General features: G+C 44.0%; 1 protein-coding gene across 6 annotated transcripts in view; it reads right to left on the bottom strand.

Moving 5' to 3' along the window:
- The window catches only part of osbpl6 (oxysterol binding protein-like 6), a 284,725-nt gene extending 270,272 nt beyond the window's left edge, over positions 1-14,453 (bottom strand). For 4 of the 6 annotated variants that reach the window (XM_070875776.1, XM_070875782.1, XM_070875783.1 and 1 more), the window contains exon 1: positions 14,329-14,453. The gene's annotated coding sequence lies outside the window, so the exon portion shown is untranslated. Of the gene's footprint in view, positions 1-13,930; positions 13,982-14,324 lie in introns of those variants that run through there. The other 2 variants (XM_070875778.1, XM_070875780.1) reach the window with 2 other exon arrangements.
- Positions 14,454-18,606: the final 4,153 nt, after the last annotated feature.

Here is an 18,606-nt window from a genome sequence, read left to right as displayed (position 1 = left end):
CTGGAAGAGGGGACAGAGTGTAGTGCAACAAAATTTGCAGGTAACACAAAGATTAGTGGGAAAGCGGGTTGCGTAGAGGACACAGAGAGGCTGCAAAGAGATTTAGATAGGTTAAGCGAATGGGCTAAGGTTTGGCAGATGGAATACAATGTTGGAAAATGTGAGGCCATCCACCTTGGAAAAAAAAAAACAGTAAAAGGGAATATTATTTGAATGGGGAGAAATTACAACATGCTGTGGTGCAGAGGGACCTGGGGGTCCTTGTGCATGAATCCCAAAAAGTTAGTTTGCAGGTGCAGCAGGTAATCAGGAAGGCGAATGGAATGTTGGCCTTCATTGCGAGAGGGATGGAATACAAAAGCAGGGAGGTCCTGCTGCAACTGTACAGGGTATTGGTGAGGCCGCACCTGGAGTACTGCGTGCAGTTTTGGTCACCTTACTTAAGGAAGGATATACTAGCTTTGGAGGAGGTACAGAGACGATTCACTAGGCTGATTCCGGAGATGAGGGGGTTACCTTATGATGATAGATTGAGTAGACTGGATCTTTACTCGTTGGGAGTTCAGAAGGATGAGATGTGATATTATAGAAACATTTAAAATAATGAAAGGGATAGACAAGATAGAAGCAGAGAGGTTGTTTCCACTGGTCGGGGAGACTAGAACTAGGGGGCACAGCCTCAAAATACGGGGGAGCCAATTTAAAACCGAGTTGAGAAGGAATTTCTTCTCCCAGAGGGTTGTGAATCTGTGGAATTCTCTGCCCAAGGAAGCAGTTGAGGTTAGCTCATTGAATGTATTCAAATCACAGATAGATAGATTTTTAACCAATAAGGGAATTAAGGGTTACGGGTGCTGGCAGGTAAGTGGAGCGGAGTCCACGGCCAGATCAGCCATGATCTTGTTGAGTGGCGGAGCAGGCTCGAGGGGCTAGATGGCCTACTCCTGTTCCTAATTCTAATGTTCTTCTGATATCATGAAATCATATCACCAATATCTATGAAAAATGAACATTACAAAAAAAGCTGCTGATGGAACCTTTTTGAATGTATCAAATCCCTCTAGGTTTACTCATCTATATCCAGCTCCTCCTCGACCATGCACCTCCAGTTCAAGAGGCAATTTACAACCCGCTTACAGGCATCCATTAATACCAATTTTACCAGGCAGCAGGTAGATATACTGCACTGGCCTGGTAATGCCTTTTTCCCCTCTCATTTTTGCTCCACTTGTGCAGCAAGACACAAAGCTACCCAGGCACGTCCCTATAGTACCACAGCTGAAACTTAAAACAGAGTAGGAAAGCAACATGCAGTCCTGAGTCTATGCTGCAACACTGTCCAAAACCTGGCTAAGCATTTGTTCATTCTCAAAATCAGCAGCTGGAATTTGCCTAGTATTAAGCCTTTAGGCTTTTATTTCTTTTCCTCTGACAATTTTCTTCCCTGATGGCACCTTGCTGGGACATAGTTTCACAAATGGCAAACTCCCTCTTATAATCTGCCCAAGTAACCATTACTTGTACAGACTCTTCAGCCATGGAGAATATCACAGGCAAGCTTGATTCTGTCCTCGCCCAATGTCGAAATCTCCCTTGGTTGATGTTTCTTTCCTTAGTCCAGGGGCTCTGCAACTAATTATTGCATCTCGACAACTGCCCTATCTGAGGCTAGTTAACTCAGCACAAGCCAGGGACTGAACCTGCGACTTTCTCGGTCTGTATGTCCCAAAGGCAGTGTCATTTTCTGTAAATCATTTGGCAAGTCAATCTTAAATGTTCAAACAAATTTGTAAAATAAACTGTTCAGGATGGACAGGTATATGTAACGAGCCACGACAGAAGGAAGGATTTTTTGGGACACATGACAGAATATAGAAACTGATGACAGACTTTCCGTATCTGCAAAACACCTGGTCACACCAGTGTTTTGTCGGCACGGGAGTTGGGAATGTTCATTGAGCTGATCAGCATGTAATTTAAACCATGGACAAGAATTAATAGCTATTCTCTTCAGTGGGGCTTGGCAGGAAGAAAGGAAGATCTTTCTCAATCTATACACTTAAAAGTGTAGATGAACAAAGGGATTTTGGAGAGCTTGTCCACAGATCTCTGAAAGTAGCAGGCCAGGTGGATAAGGTGGTTAAGAAACATAGAAAATAGGTGCAGGAGTAGGCCGTCCGGCCCTTAGAGCCTGCACCACCATTCAATAAGATCATGGCTGATCATTCCCTCAGTACCCCTTTCCTGCTTTCTCTCCATACTCCTTGATCCCTTTAGCCTTAAGGGCCATATCTAACTCCCTCTTGAAATATCCAATGAACTGGCATCAACAACTCTCTGCGGCAGGAAATTCCACAGGTTAACAACTCTCTGAGTGAAGAACTCAGTCCTAAATGGCCTACTCCTTAACTTAAGACTGTGTCCCCTGGTTCTGGACTTCTCCAACATCGGGAACAATCTTCCCGCATCTAACCTGTTCAGTCCCGTCAGAATCTTATATGTTTCTATGAGATCCCCTCTCATCCTTCTAAACTCCAGTGAATAAAGGCCCAGTTGATCTAGTCTCTCCTCACAGGTCATAAGAACATAAGAACATAAGAATTAGGAACAGGAGTAGGCCATCTAGCCCCTCGAGCCTGCTCCGCCATTCATCAAGATCATGGCTGATCTGGCCGTGGACTCAGCTCCACTTACCCGCCCGCTCCCCGTAACCCTTAATTCCCTTATTGGTTAAAAATCTATCTATCTGTGATTTGAATACATTCAATGAGCTAGCCTCAACTGCTTCCTTGAGCAGAGAATTCCACAGATTCACAACCCGCAGAGAAGAAATTCCTTCTCAACTCTGTTTTAAATTGGCTCCCCTGTATTTTGAGGCTGTGCCCCCTAGTTCTAGTCTCCCCGACCAGTGGAAACAACCTCTCTGCCTCTATCTTGTCTATTCCTTTCATTATTTTAAATGTTTCTATAAGATCACCCCTCATCCTTCTGAACTCCCAACGAGTAAAGACCCAGTCTGCTCAATCTATCATCATAAGGTAACCCTCTCATCTCCGGAATCATCCTAGTGAATCGTCTCTGTATCCCCGCCAAAGCTAGTATATCCTTCCTTAAGTAAGGTGACCAAAACTGCACGCAGTACTCCAGGTGCGGCCTCACCAATACCCTATACAGTTGCAGCAGGACCTCCCTGCTTTTGTACTCCATCCCTCTCGCAATGAAGGCCAACATTCCATTCGCCTTCCTGATTACCTGCAAACTAACTTTTTGGGGTTCATGCACAAGGACCCCCAGGTCCCTCTGCACCGCAGCATGTTGTAATTTCTCCCCATTCAAATAATATTCCCTTTTACTGTTTTTTTTTTCCTCCAAGGTGGATGACCTCACATTTTCCGACATTGTATTCCATCTGCCAAACCTTAGCCCATTCGCTTAACCTATCTAAATCAGCCCAGCCATCCTGGGAATCAGTCTGGTGAACCTTCGCTACACTCCCTCAATAACAAGAACATCCTTCCTCAGATTAGGAGACCAAAACTGAATACAATATTCCAGGTGAGGCCTCACCAAGGTCCTGTACAACTGCAGTAAGACCTCCCTGCTCCTATACTCAAATCCCCTAACTATGAAGGTCAACATACTATTTGCCTTCTTCACCACCTGCTGTACCTGTATGCCAACTTTCAATGACTGATGAACCATGACACCCAGGTCTCGTTGCACCTCCCCTTTTCCTAGTCTGCCGCTATTCAAATAATATTCAGCCCTCGTGTTTCTGCCCCCAAAGTGGATAACCTCACATTTAACCACATTATACTGCATCTGCCATGCACTTGCCCACTCACCTAATCTCTCCAAGTCACCCTGTAGCCACTTAATGTCACCTTCACAGCTCACATTGCCACCCAGTTTAGTGTCATCTGCAAACTTGGAGATATTACACTCAATTCCTTCATCTAGATCATTAATGTATATTGTAAATAGCTGGGGTCCCAGCACTGAGCCCTGCGGCACTCCACTATTCACTGCCTGCCATTCTGAAAAGGACCCATTTATCCCGACTCTCTGCTTCCAGTCTGCCAACCAGTTCTCTATCCATGTCAGTATATTACCCCCAATACCATGTGCTTTGATTTTTCACACCAATCTCTTGTGTGGACCTTGTCAAAAGCCTTTTGAAAGTCCAAATACACCACATCCACTGGTTCTTCCTTGTCCCTAGTTGCATCTCAAAAAATTCCAGAAGATTTGTCAAGCATGATTTCCCCTTCATAAATCCATGCTGACTTGGACCGATCCTGTCACTGCTTTCCAAATGTGCTGCTATTTCATCCTTAATAGTTGATTCCAACATTTTCCCCACTACTGATGTCAGGCTAACCGGTCTACAATTACCCGTTTTCTCTCTCCCTCCCTCCCTCACTGGAAGCGTCCCTGACTTCCCACATAGTACAGGAGGAGCAGAACACGTGTCCGAGCTCTCCTGTCATAACTTAACCCCTAGATTAACTTAATTGGCAACAATAATGCTAAAAGGTTACCTACTGATAAAAGGAAAAGAAAAACTACTTCCCAATCATTTACCCCCTTGGCTGTGACGTCACCTTTCGATTTCTTTCTACTTCTTTTTTGCCTTCTGCCCCTGCTGTAGCTGCACAGCTGGGCTCCCCACGCTGCCCGAACTCCCGCTGGGCCTTTTTATAGGTCTCCCCACGCTGCCCGAACTCCCGCTGGGCCTTTTTATACGTCTCCCCACGCTGCCTCTCCGACGTTGCTCGAACACCCGCTGGGCCTTTTTATAGGTCTCCCCACGCTGCCCGAACTCCCGCTGGGCCTTTTTATAGACCTCCCCACGCTGCCTCTCCGACGTTGCTCGAACACCCGCTGGGCCTTTTTATAGGTCTCCCCACGCTGCTCGAACTCCCGCTGGGCCTTTTTGTAGGCCTCCCGACGCTGCCTCTCCGACACTGCTCGAACACCCGCTGGGCCTTTTTATAGGCCTCCCCACGCTGCTCGAACTCCCGCTGGGCCTTTTTGTAGGCCTCCCGACGCTGCCTCTCCGACACTGCTCGAACACCCGCTGGGCCTTTTTATAGGTCTCCCCACGCTGCTCGAACTCCCGCTGGGCCTTTTTGTAGGCCTCCCGACGCTGCCCGAACACCCGCTGGGACTTTTTATAGGTCTCCCCACGCTGCCCGAACACCCGCTGGGCCTTTTTATAGGCCTCCCCACGCTGCCTCTCCGACGTTGCTCGAACACCCGCTGGGCCTTTTTATAGGCCTCCCCACGCTGCCTCTCCGACGCTGCTCGAACTCCTGCTGCCTCACGACCTGCCGCTGGGCCTTTTTAGAAAGCATACGGAATGCTTGCCTTTACTGGCCAAGGCATAGAATACAAGAGCAGGGAGGTTATGCTTTACTAATACACTGGTTAGGCCACAGCTGGAATACTGCATGCAATTCTGGTTGCCGTGTTATAGGAAGGGTGTGATTGCAGAGGAGATTTACGAGGATGCTGCCTGGAATGGAGAATCTTAGCTATGAGGACAGATTGAATAGACTGGGTTTGTTCTCCTTGAAATAGAGGAGGCTGAGGGGAGACCTCATTGAGGTGTATAACATTTTGAGGGGACGGGATATAGTGGATAGCAAGGGCCTATTTCCATTGGTGGAGGGGTCAATTACGAGGGGGCATAGTTTTAAAGTGGTTGGTGGAAGGTTTAGAGGGGATTTGAGGGGAAGCATCTTCATGCAGAGGTTTATGGGCGTCTGGAACTCATTGCCTGGAAGGGTGGTAGAGACAGAAACCCTCACCACATTTAAAAGGTGGTTGGATGGGCACTTGAAGTGCCGTTACCTCCAGGGTTACAGACCTAGAGCTGGTAAGTGGGATTAGACTGGATAACCTCTTGTTGGTTGGTGCAGATACGATGGGAAGTACTTCAGGGAATCGAATACAGCCAGACTAGTTTTGATCGCCTGGACGGGTCGGAGAGGAATTTTCCCATATTTTTTTCCCCCCAATTGGCCTGAGTTTTTCATCTGGTTTTTTGCCTCTTCCAGGAGATCGCATGGCTCCAGATGGGATGGAATGTGAAAAGTTGCGATACATGGGGTGTCGCAGTTGTGTGGGCCGGATGCCATTGTTCATTGGTTTATATGTAACCTTCAGGGATGCTGTCCGAGGGCCGTGTGGCTCGTCAGCCGGCGTGGATATGATCGGCCAAAATGGACTCCTTCTGCGCTGTAAATTTCTATGTTTCCATATCAATCTTTACATACCAACGTGGAAAACTGGCTAAAGCTGTCCAACAGTTTCAGAAAAGCTTCAAAAAAAACTGACAATTGAACAGTATTGGATATAGGCGTATGGCATGTAGTTAAACTGAAATTGCACTGGAGCACTGGCATGCCCAACATTCTATCATTTGAATAGCAGTAGAATGTTAGAAATATCAATTTTTCCTTCATTTCTTGCAGAGAAATTACAAGCTATTATGTATAAATATTGGTGCTCTGTTATTTGATTGTTTCCTTGTCACTGACAGCCATATGAACAATCGTTTCCTCCTCCATCTGAATCCTCCAAGTTCATGTTTGGGCCCCGTATGCACCCCCACCCCATCCCCCCATTCCCGCAATTCAACCTGCCATCCTTGTCCTCCTCCCCTATTTCATACTGGCACTCTCCTTTCTATTCAACGCAGCTTTTTCTTTCTCTTGAGCCAGTCAAGGTGGTACTCGTGCTCCCTTGCCTGGTTCACAGTGCCACTCTTTGTACTGAGAATAAGAGAAAAAACTGAAGTTCTCCTTTTGCCCTAGTTCACATAAGCATTCTCTTTCCTCTCCCCCACCATTCATGCTGACACTTGTCCGACTATTTTTGCCCACAACGGCATTCAATCTACTGCAACAGCAACAGGTGATAGAAGGCGAAAGGAGTACTCATTTTCATTTGCAAATACAACAGGCAGACAATGCCCCCAAAACACTGATGCCCATGTGAAATGCAGGGCATTGGCAAGTATGTCTGTCCACGCATGCATGTCAAGAAGCCAAAGAAGTGGAACATACAGGAGTCCATCAAACTCCAGACTCTCCTGAATTCTACAGAGATGTCACAACTCATGACAGAATATATATCAGAATGTGGGGAGGAGAAATCAGAATTACAAATATTCTATTGTAATTACAAATTAGTCTTTCAATGAGGTTTAATGAGGAGAACATTACAACAACTTGCATTTAACATAGTAAAGCATCCCAAGTCACATAAAAAGCTTTAGAAAGCTCGAAGCAAGAAAACAACATTCAGTCCAGCCTTTCATAATCCATGCATGATTATCTCAATCATGGACTTTTTGTTCTTCCCAGCAGATTCCTGTAGTCTTCCTAACACTCAAACAGATAGGCTAATAAGCTCTACAACGGTCAATGTTTGATAGCTATTGACCGGTTCCTTCTTAAAGATGGCCTCCAAATATCCCCACAGAAAAGATTGGGAAGCACTCGGTCTTCTCTTTATTCTGAAATAAAATCTTTATAATGATGTTAATAAGTTAGAAACTCTTTCAATGCTCATAACATCTACTTTGCTCGGAGGCACTGACATGCATCAATCACACTTTCACAAATGGAAACAAACCCTGCACTTTCAGAATAAAATTAACATTTACAGCTGCATTGTGGGTAACTTTGATTTGTATTGTAAAGTTAGATTTTTACAATTTTAAGCTCAATAAATATTTGAGGATCTTAAGTCCTTTTAGATGCAAGATATGCAACACATGTCATTTATCCACATCAATATGCTGAGCAATAGTCCAGAAATTTCACTAAATATTCATCCCTGGAAAATGAAAGCGACTGCTCACTTAAACTACTAATCTGACCAAACTAGTAAGCATCGAATCATAAATAAATCCCATAATTTCATCGGCCAAAGGTGATTTTTCAGACACTGCAAGTTACTTGGTGAGATCAGGTTGCACAACAGAACTTTCAAGCTAGGTGCAGACATCAAAACCACTCTAAAAAGCAGCTAGATGGGCAGCACCAGGGACAGGTCAAAACGTTTACAAGACTTAAAATGGCAACTAATTATTAAGAGTCTTATTTCCACATTTAGAAAGATGCTCTGATTGTTGGCTGAAGTAGCTGTCACCTATAGCTTTTTGCTGTTGATCTAATTTGAAACATAGAAAATAGGTGCAGGAGTAGGCCATTCGGCCCTTGGAGCCTGCACCACCATTCAATAAGATCATGGCTGATCATTCCCTTAGTACCCTTTTCCTGCTTTTTCTCCATACCCCTTGATCCCCTTATCCGTAAGGGCCATATCTAACTCCCTCTTGAATATATCCAATGAACTGGCAGCAACAACTTTCTGCGGCAGGGAATTCCACAGGTTAGCAACTCAGTGAAGAAGTTTCTCCTCAACTCAGTCCTAAATGGCCTGCCACTTATCCTAAGACTGTGTCCCCTGGTTCTGGACTTCCCCAACATCGGTAACATTCTTCCTGCATCTAACCTGTCCCGTCCCGACAGGATCTTATGTTTCTATGAGATCCCCTCTCATCCTTCCAAACTCCAATATATAAAGGCCCAGTTGATCCAGTCTCTCCTCATATGTCAGTCCTGCCATCCTGGGAATCAGTCTGGTGAACCTTCGCTGCACTCCCTCAATAGCAAGAACGCTCTTCCTCAGATTAGGAGACCAAAACTGAACACAATATTCCAGGTGAGGCCTCACCAAGGCCCTATACAACTGCAGTAAGACCTCTCTGCTCCTATACTCAAATCCCCTAGCTATGAAGGCCAACATACCATTTGCCTTCTTCACCACCTGCTGTACCTGTTTGCCAACTTTCAATGACTGATGAACCATGACACCCAGGTCTCGTTGCACCTCCCCTTTTCCTAATCTGCCGCCATTCAGATAATATTCTGCCTTCGCGTTTTTGCCCCCAAAGTGGATAACCTCACATTTATCCACATTATACTGCATCTGCCATGCATTTGCCCACTCACCTAATCTCTCCAAGTCACCCTGTAGCCACTTAATGTCACCTTCACAGCTCACACCTCCACCCAGTTTAGTGTCATCTGAAAACTTGGAGATATTACACTCAATTCCTTCATCTAAAATCATTGATGTATATTGTAAAGATTTGGGGTCCCAGCACTGAGCCCTGTGGCACCCCACTATTCACTGCCTGCCATTCTAAAAAGGATCCGTTTATCCCGACTCTCTGCTTCCAGTCTGCCAACCAGTTCTCTATCCACGTCAGTATATTACCCCCAATACCATGTGCTTTGATTTTGCACACCAATCTCTTGTGTGGACCTTGTCAAAAGTCTTTTGAAAGTCCAAATATACCACATCCACTGGTTCTTCCTTGTCCACTCTACTAGTTACATCTCAAAAAATTCCAGAAGATTTGTCAAGCACGATTTCCCCTTCATAAATCCATGCTGACTTGGACTGATCTTGTCACTGCTTTCCAAATGCGCTGCTATTTCATCCTTAATAATTGATTCCAACATTTTCCCCACTACTGATGTCAGGCTAACCAATCTATAATTACCCGCTTTCTCTCTCCCTCCCTTTTTAAAATGTGGTGTTACATTAGCTACCCTCCAGTCCATAGGAACTGATCCAGGTTCGAAAGATTGTTGGAAAATGATCACCAATGCATCCACTATTTCTAGGGCCACTTCCTTAAGTACTCTGGGATGCAGACTATCAGGCCCCTGGAATTTATCGGCCTTCAATCTCATAAATTTCCCTAACACAATTTCCCACCTAATAAGGATATCCTTCAGTTCCTCCTTCTCACTAGACCCACTGTTCCCTAGTACTTCCAGATGGTTATTTGTGTCTTCCTTCGTGAAGACAAAACCGAAGTATTTGTTCAATTGGTCTGCCATTTCTTTGTTCCCCAGTATAAATTCACCTGAATCTGACTGCAAGGGACCTACGTTTGTCTTCACTAATCTTTTTCTCTTCACATATCTATAGAAGCTTTTGAAGTCAGGTTTTATGTTCCCGGCAAGCTTCTTCCCGTACTCTATTTTCCCCCTCTTAATTAAACGCTTCGTCCTCCTCTGCTGAATTTTAAATTTCTCCCAGTCCTCAGGTTTGCTGCTTTTTCTGGCCAATTTATATGCCTCTTCCTTGGATTTAACATGATCCTTAATTTCCCTTGTTAGCCACAGTTGAGCCACCTTCCCTGTTTTATTTTTTACTCCAGACAGGGGTGTACAATTATTGAAGTTCATCCATGTGATCTTTAAATGTTTGCCATTGCCTATCCACCGTCAACCCTTTAAGTATAATTTGCCAGTCTATTCTAGCCAATTCACGGCTCAAACCATCAAAGTTACCTTTCCTTAAGTTCAGGACCCATGTTTCTGAATTAACTGTCACTCTCCATCTTAATAAAGAATTCTATCATGTTATGATCACTCTTTCCCAAGGGGCCTTGCACAACAAGATTGCTAATTAGTCCTTTCTCATTACACATCACCCAGTCGAGGATGGCCAGCTCCCTAGTTGGTTCCTTGACATATTGGTCTAGAAAACCATCCCTAATACACTCCAGGAAATCCTCCTCCACCACATTGGGCTAACCAAACTGGTAGCAATCAATATGTAGATTGAAGTCACCCATGATAACTGCTGTACCTTTATTGCAAGCATCCCAAATTTCTTGTTTGATGCTGTCCCCAACCTTACTACTACTGTTTGGTGGTCTGCACACAACACCCACTAGCATTTTCCACCCTTTGGTATTCCATAGCTCCACCCATACCGATTCCACATCATCCAAGCTAATGTCCTTTCTTACTTACTATTGCATTAATTTCCTCTTTAATCAGCAATGCCATCCCGCCTCCTTTTCCTTTCTGTCTATCCTTCCTAAATGTTGAATACCCCTGGATGTTGAGTTCCCAGCCTTGTTCACCCTGGAGCCATGTCTCCCTGATGCCAATTACATCATACCTATTAACTGCTATCTGCGCAGTTAATTAGTTCACCTTATTCCGAATACTCCTCGCATTGAGGCACAGAGCCTTCAGGCTTGTCTTTCCAACACACTTTGCCACTTTAGAATTTTGCTTTTTGCTTTGGGTTTCTCTGCCCTCCACTTTTACTTTTCTTCTTTCTATCTTTTGCTTCTGCCCCCATTCTACTTCCCTCTGTGTCCCTGCATAGGTTCCCATCCCCCTGCCATATTAATTTAACCCCTCCCCAACAGCACTAGCAAACACCCCCCCTTGAAATACAGTATATGTAGCTAACAGGAGTATCAAACCCAGTCGTTATTCAGGATCTCTGCTGCATGACAATTATATTGGCAAACCTTCAGCAAAATTCAGATTTAAAAATAATTTATGTAAAGAAACTGTTCAAATGATGTTAGCGATTATTGTTAAACACAAAAGAAAAGAAATACTAAGCATTGAACTTGCATTACTATTTTTAATTGTATTGACAAAAGTAGCTCAATCTAAGTTTGAAGTATTCTTGTTTATGTATATGAAACAGAACCATCTATTGATCTAATTAAAAGTCTTGCATCTGGTGAGCATCCATTGCATTACACCTTTCACATCCAAAGTGTAACTTCAGGTTGTTTTCCCCCATTATTTTATTCCATTTAAATAAAAATGTTGAGCTAATGAAGTTTCAGTTTTTCTGTATTGCTAAAGGGGATTTGATGTTTCCCTTTCTGCCCTGGGCATGACTATGAAAGGCGTGGATGCTGACCTTGGACGCTGCAGCCAGAGAGTTAGACCTACACTGTGGTGAATAACCACTTGATCATTGGTGAATCCATAGGCAGTGCTACACTAAACGCTTCCCCAACAACTATAAATCCACATGGGAAGTCCAAAAAGGGAGGGGGAAAAGATAATTATTTACATGATCACAAAGGTTAAGGAAGGAATTGGGGGGGGGGAAAGGAAGGCATTGGGGAGCAAAGATGGAAAAGATACCAGCACCTTGAGCAAATACTGCAAATCCACCATCGGAGGTAAAGCAAACAAAAACTGTACATGTAAATAACTTGGAGTTAAAATTCAAAGTTAATTTCATTTAAAGCCTGTTTTATAAAGCAATAGGTAATTAGTATCATAAATATATCTGAGGCCTATATGTTTCAAGAATAATAAGGTGTGCAATATTAATACCTTAAAATCAAAACAGAATGACACAGCATAGAAGGCCTGTGTCGGTTGTTTGGAAGAGCTATCCAGTTAGTCACGCTCCCCTGCTCTCTCCCTATAGCTCTGCAAATATCCCTTTATCCAATTCCCTTTCGAAGGTAGCTATTGAAACTGCATCCACCACCCTTTCAGGTAGTGTATTTCAGATCATAACAAATCGTTGTTTAATTTTTTTCCCCTTTCAAGTCGCCTCTGGTTCTTTTGCCAATTACCATAACCAGAGGACACTGATTTACCAACCTTCTGCCACTGGAAATGGTTTCTGCTCATTTACTCTAAACACTTCATGACTTTGAACACCTCTATCAAATCTCCTCTTAACCTTCTCTGCTTTAAGGAGAACAACCCCAGCTTCTCCAGTCTAACCATGTAACTGAAGCCCCTCATTCCTGGTACCATTCTAGTAAACCTCTTGGCCACAATATTCCAGCTGGGGCCTAATCAGTGCTTTATAAAAGGAATAGCATAATTCCCTTACGTTTGTACTCTACGCCTCTATTTATAAAGCCAACAATCCTATATGCTGTTTTAAAAACCCCTCTCAACTTATCCTGCTACTTTCAAAGATTTAATGAACACACATCCCCAAGTCTCTCTGTTCCTGCACCCCTTTTAAAATTGTACCCTTTCACTTATATTGCTTCTCCTCATTTTTCCTACCAAAATGCATTACTTCAAGCTACTCTGCATTAAATTTTATCAGCCGTGTTTGCCCATTTCACCAATCTATCTACATCCTGGCGTCTATTGCTATTCTCTTCATTGACAACTACATTTCTGAGTTTTGTGTCATCTGCAAATTTTGCAATTATGCCCTGTATACCCAAGTCCAGGTCATTGATATATATCAAAAAATTCAGTGGTCCTATGCATTAGTGCATCACTTCAGTAAATTTGATGCATTACAGCATTGAGTGAATTGCTGTCGTATTTGGACAACACGAGAATGTGGTAGACATTAGAAATTGCACTGCAGGTCCTGAATTACCTGTGAGCAAAGGATTGCTGCTAGTAAATGATGATGAAAGTACTATCCATTTCATTTTGAACTCAAACATAATCCACAGATTTATTGATGCAATATAAACAGTTTGCTCTAAGCCAACCTTTGTATCATTGTAAAGATACTTTCCCTGAGAAAACAAATTCTTAGTTTCAGAATTGTCAGAAATAATTATTAATAAGCAACTTTCCAAGGAATAATTTTCTGGCTCACCTTCAGGACTCAAAAAAGACCTTATTAGGACATTTTTTTTACATGATGACATCACATCACATGCCACATCGAAGTCACTGCTTAGCTAAAATTTCAAATAAGTGAATTCTGAAAAAATGGATTAAGTAAGAGAATAACCCGATTCGTGACTCTGTTCTGAAAAATATTTATTCACAATTTAAGTATGAACTTAATGTCGTCAATAATATGCTTTCCGGATGTTTGAGATTTGACTTTTCTACCATTTTGCTAAGGGGGGCAATATAAAGAATTAAAAAGTCTAGCTTTGCAATACCATAAGATTCTCTGAATTTAAATGGTTTACTTATTTCTCACAAACTTGTAAAACCATGTAAATAATATTTCACTTTTCACAGACTTAATACCAAGATTTTGTCACTTAGACTAAATTACATATTTAAGAACATTTTCAATGGCCTTGTGTCATTCGTGAAAAATAGTTCATAGAAGGAAGCAATACCTCAGTGGTTAGATGATGCATCGTCGGTGTACATATAGAACAGTACTTGCTTTCATCACAATGCTAATCTCTCATCCTCCAAAGTATTTCGCATTTAACCTGTCTTTATCTGCAATGCTGTCACTGGTCCTTTCTTGGTTTTGCTGTCTCCAGCATCCTAGTTGCAGTCTACCGTAACCTTTGCATTCACCTTGCTCTGCGGCTTTACACAACGTAGATGGAAACTTTCCGGCATGCAATCTGCCTTTGCACCAGCCAAACAATAGACATCAAGTTTACAATAACAACTGGCAATCAATTGCCATTTTATGAAGCAATACAGGCCACACACAACACATTGTGGGAACCTCAAGCGGCTGTGTTGCCTGTAGCTCCAGTGCCATTAGAAACGCACCTACCACACAAGCCACGGGGATAGATATTGATCCGCCCCGAATGCACCACCCGGTTCAATCAACGGCACGGCTGCATTTACCGGGCTTCTGATTTTTTTCTGACTGGAACGCCTGTCAATCGGCGCGCAGCTCCGGACTATCGGTCAGCTCTGATGTACTGCAATCCACCCACCCACTCCTCCCTGCAGTGAAAGTAAGGGACTGGAGCCGGCATACACCACAGGACTGGATTACAGCACATCGGATCGAACTGGACCCGGCTCCACGACAACGGAGTGGATCAGACTGGACTGGATTATCATAGATAGTCACATGCCAAATCTGAGATTTGATGAGATTTTTGAGTTTTAGGTTGTTCTCGGAAATCTAAAAAAAATCTATAGGTAAACAGTAGTATCATGTCATCATCATAGGCAGTCCCTCGAAATCAAGGAAGACTTGCTTCCACTCTAAAAGTGAGTTCTCAGGTGGCTGTAGAGTCCAATGTGGGAATTACAGTCTCTGTCACAGGTGGGACAGACAGTGGTTGGAGGAAAGGGTGGGTGTAGAGTCTGGTTTGCCGCACGCTCCTTCCGCTATCTGCACTTGGTTTCTGCATGCTCTCGGCGACAAGACTCGAGATGCTCAGCGCCCTCCCGGATGCTCTTCCTCCTTTTTTGGCGGTCTTGGGCCAGGGATTCCCAGGTGCCGGTGGAGATGTTACACTTTATTAAAGAGGCTTTGAGGGTGTTCTTGAAGCATTTCCTCTGCCCACCTGGGGCTCACTTGCCGTGTAAGAGTTCCGAGTAGAGCACTTGCTTTGGGAGTCTCGTTGGGCATGCAGACGATGTGGTCCGCCCAACAAAGCTGGTCGAGTATGGTCAGTGCTTCGATGCTGGGGATGTTGGCCTGGGCGAGGACACTGACGTCGGTGCATCTATCCTCCCAGTGGAATTGCAGGATCTTGTGGAGCAGTGCTGGTGGTACGGCTCCAGCGCTTTGAGGTGTCTGCTGTATATGGCCCAAGTATATGGTATCATGTAGTACAAAAGCAAAATGGTGGAAATCTGAAATAAAAACAGAAAATGCTGGAAATACTCAGCAGGTCAGGTAGCATCTGTGGAGTGAGAAACAGAGTTCAAGTCGTATCATGTAGCATTATCCAGGTTATCTATGTAAGTACAGTTTTGTGTTATACGTGAATTGTTGGTACTTTTACAAACTCCACCATTTCCAAAGGAAATATACCGCCATTCCTTCATCGTCGTTGAGTCAAAATCCTAGAATTACCTACCTAACAACGTCATGGAAGCACCAAACCAAAAGGGCAACTAAAGATAAAAAAATTGCATAACCTTAGGATGTCCCAAAGGACTTAACAGGCAATGAAGCACTTATGAAGTGTAGTCACTGTTGTAATGCAGGAAATGCAGCAGACAATTTGTGCACAGCAAGGTCCCACAAACAGCTATGAGATAATGATGAAATAATCTGTTTTAGTGATGCTTGTTGAAGGATAAGTATTGGCCAGGACACCGGGGATAACTCCCCTGTACTTCTTCGAAATAATGCCATGGGATCTTTTACGTCCAAGTGAGGGGGCAGACAGAGCCTCAGTTTAACATCTATTTCAAAAGACAGCACCTCCGACAATGCAGTAATGCACTGAAATAACACTTGTGCAATCTAGTACCTCAAAAATAGAACATAAGAAAAAAAATTAACTGGAATAGACAATTGAACCCACCATTGCCAATTAAACATTTTCAGTTTGCACTGTCAAGAGCTGTTCATGCTTTATTTTCCAATTAGAAATGTAAGCTGTTTTTAATCATTTCCTGATTCATAGCACTAATTTACATTTACAGGACACCTATGATTAAAACAAAAACATTTCTACATCAGTTTGCAAGAGGCTGAGTGCTGGGGGTGGGGGAGGATGGGGAGGAGACTGAAGACACAATCAACAAGGTAGATTAAACTTCCAAGAGGAGGAAGCATAACAGTTTCTCCTTGAGAAAATACTCAGGCTTTGTTGATGAGTGAGCAGATACATCAGTGTTTGGTCAATCAAATTTGCTCTATAATCTGGTTTTCTGGCTGATATTCTTAAATTCAAGGTTAGAACATAAGAAATAGGAACAGGAGTAGGCCATTTGACCCCTCGAGCCTGCTCCACCATTTAATAAGATCATAGCTGATCTGATCATGGACTCAGCTCCACTTCCCTACCCGCTCCCCATAACACTTTGTTCCCTTATCTCAGCCTTAAATATATTCAATGACCCAGCCTCCACAGCTCTCTGGGGCAGAAAATTCCACAGATTTACAACCCTCAGGGAGAAGAAATTCCTCCTCAGCTCAGTTTTAAATAGGTGGCCCTTTATTCTGAGACTATGCCCCCTTGTTTTAGATTCCCCTATGAGTGGAAATATCCTCTCTGCATCCAACTTGTCGAGCCCCCTCATTATCTTATATATTTCTGAACTCCAATGAGTATAGGCCCAACCTACCGTCATAAGTCAACCCCCTCATCTCCGGAATCAACCTAGTGAACCTTCTCTGAACAGTCTCCAATGCAAGAATATCCTTCCTTAAAAATAGAGACCAAAACTGTACGCAGTACTCCAGTTTGGCCTCACCAATACCCGGTACAGTTGTAGCAGGACTTCTCTTCTTTTATAATCTATCCCCCTTGCAATAAAGGCCAACATTCCATTTGCCTTCCTGATTACTTGCTGTACCTGCATACTAACTTTTTGTGTTTCATGCACAAGGACCCCCAGGTCCCTCTGTTCTGCAGAACTTTGCAATTTTTCTACATTTTGTTGTGTTCCTAACACAGATGAGACTGCACACAGGGAGGTTGAAGTAACAGTGACCTCAGTCTTTATTCAGACACTCGAGATTGAGGAACAGGCCTTAGGGGCCAGCTTATATACAGTGCTCCCAAGGGATGCTGGGATCCCTTGGGACTTCAGGGGATGCGCTCCCTGGTGGCGGAACATGGGAGTGTATGCTTTACAGATACACAACATCACTCCCCCCCAAAGTCAAAGTGAAAACTATTTACAAGGTGAGGCGGTCAGGAGCCTTTCTTTCCTTGGTGGACCGCCTCGGTACAAATGTCTGTTCTGGTGCATTGGCTGTGCCCTCGCTGGGCTGGCGTGCTGCTGGCCCTGCAGGGCTGCTGGGTGAGCCTGGCCTTGCTGGGCTGTTGGGCGTGATGGGTTCGATTTACTGGTCCGGGGTGGTGTCGTTGATCCTTTGGGTGTGTGTTGTGGGCTCGAAAAAGGTGGTGTCTGCTGTGGGTTGTTCAGGACAGTCTGTGAACCGAAGCGTCGTTTGGGAAGTAAAGAACCAAGGGTCACAGTCTAAGGATAAGGGGTAAGCCATTTAGGACCGAGATGAGGAGAAACTTCTTCACCCAGAGAGTGGGAATTCTCTACCACAGAAAGTTGTTGAGGCCAATTCACTAAATATATTCAAAAAGGAGTTAGATGTAGTCCTTACTACTAGGGAGATCAAGGGGTATGGCGAGAAAGCAGGAATGGGGTACTAAAGTTGCATGTTCAGCCATGAACTCATTGAATGGTGTGCAGGCTCGAAGGGACGAATGGCCTACTCCTGCACCTATTTTCTATGTTTCTATGTTTCTATGTCCAGGTGCTTTCTGCAAATTTGTCCATTGTCTAGTTTGACTACAAACACCCTACTATCACCGTGCCCGCGATCCACTTGGGACCATATCCATAGTTTAGCACATACACAGGGTCATTCAGATCAATTTCCCATGACACAGTGGCGCGACCATCGTTTACATTTTGTTGCTGCCGCCTGCTCTCCACCTGATCATGCAGGTTGGGGTGAACCAGCAAGAGTCTGGTTTTAAGTGTCCTTTTCATGAGTAGCTCAGTCGGGGGCACCTCTGTGAGCGAGTGGGTTCCCGTGCAGTAGCTGAGCAGTACTCGGGACAGGCGGGTTTGGAATGAGCCTTCTGTGACTCGTTTAAGGCTCTGTTTGATTGTTTGTACTGCCCGCTCTGCCTGCCCATTGGAGGCTGGTTTAAATGGGGCCGAGGTGACATGTTTGATTCCATTACAGATCATGAATTCTTTAAATTCGGCACTGGTGAAACATGGCCCGTTGTCACTGACCAGTATGTCAGGCAGGCCGTGAGTGGCAAACATGGCCCTCAGGCTTTCAATGGTGCTTCCCATTCTTTCACATACAATCCATTTTGAAAAAGTATCCACCGCCACCAGGAATATTTTACCGAGAAACGGGCCCGCATAGTCGACA

This window comes from Pristiophorus japonicus, chromosome 3 (genome assembly GCF_044704955.1).
Source record: "Pristiophorus japonicus isolate sPriJap1 chromosome 3, sPriJap1.hap1, whole genome shotgun sequence".
In the NCBI taxonomy this organism is placed as follows: Eukaryota; Metazoa; Chordata; class Chondrichthyes; family Pristiophoridae; genus Pristiophorus; species Pristiophorus japonicus.
The sequence above is the reverse complement of the archived record's forward strand: the minus strand, read 5'-3'. Positions and strand labels throughout refer to the sequence as shown.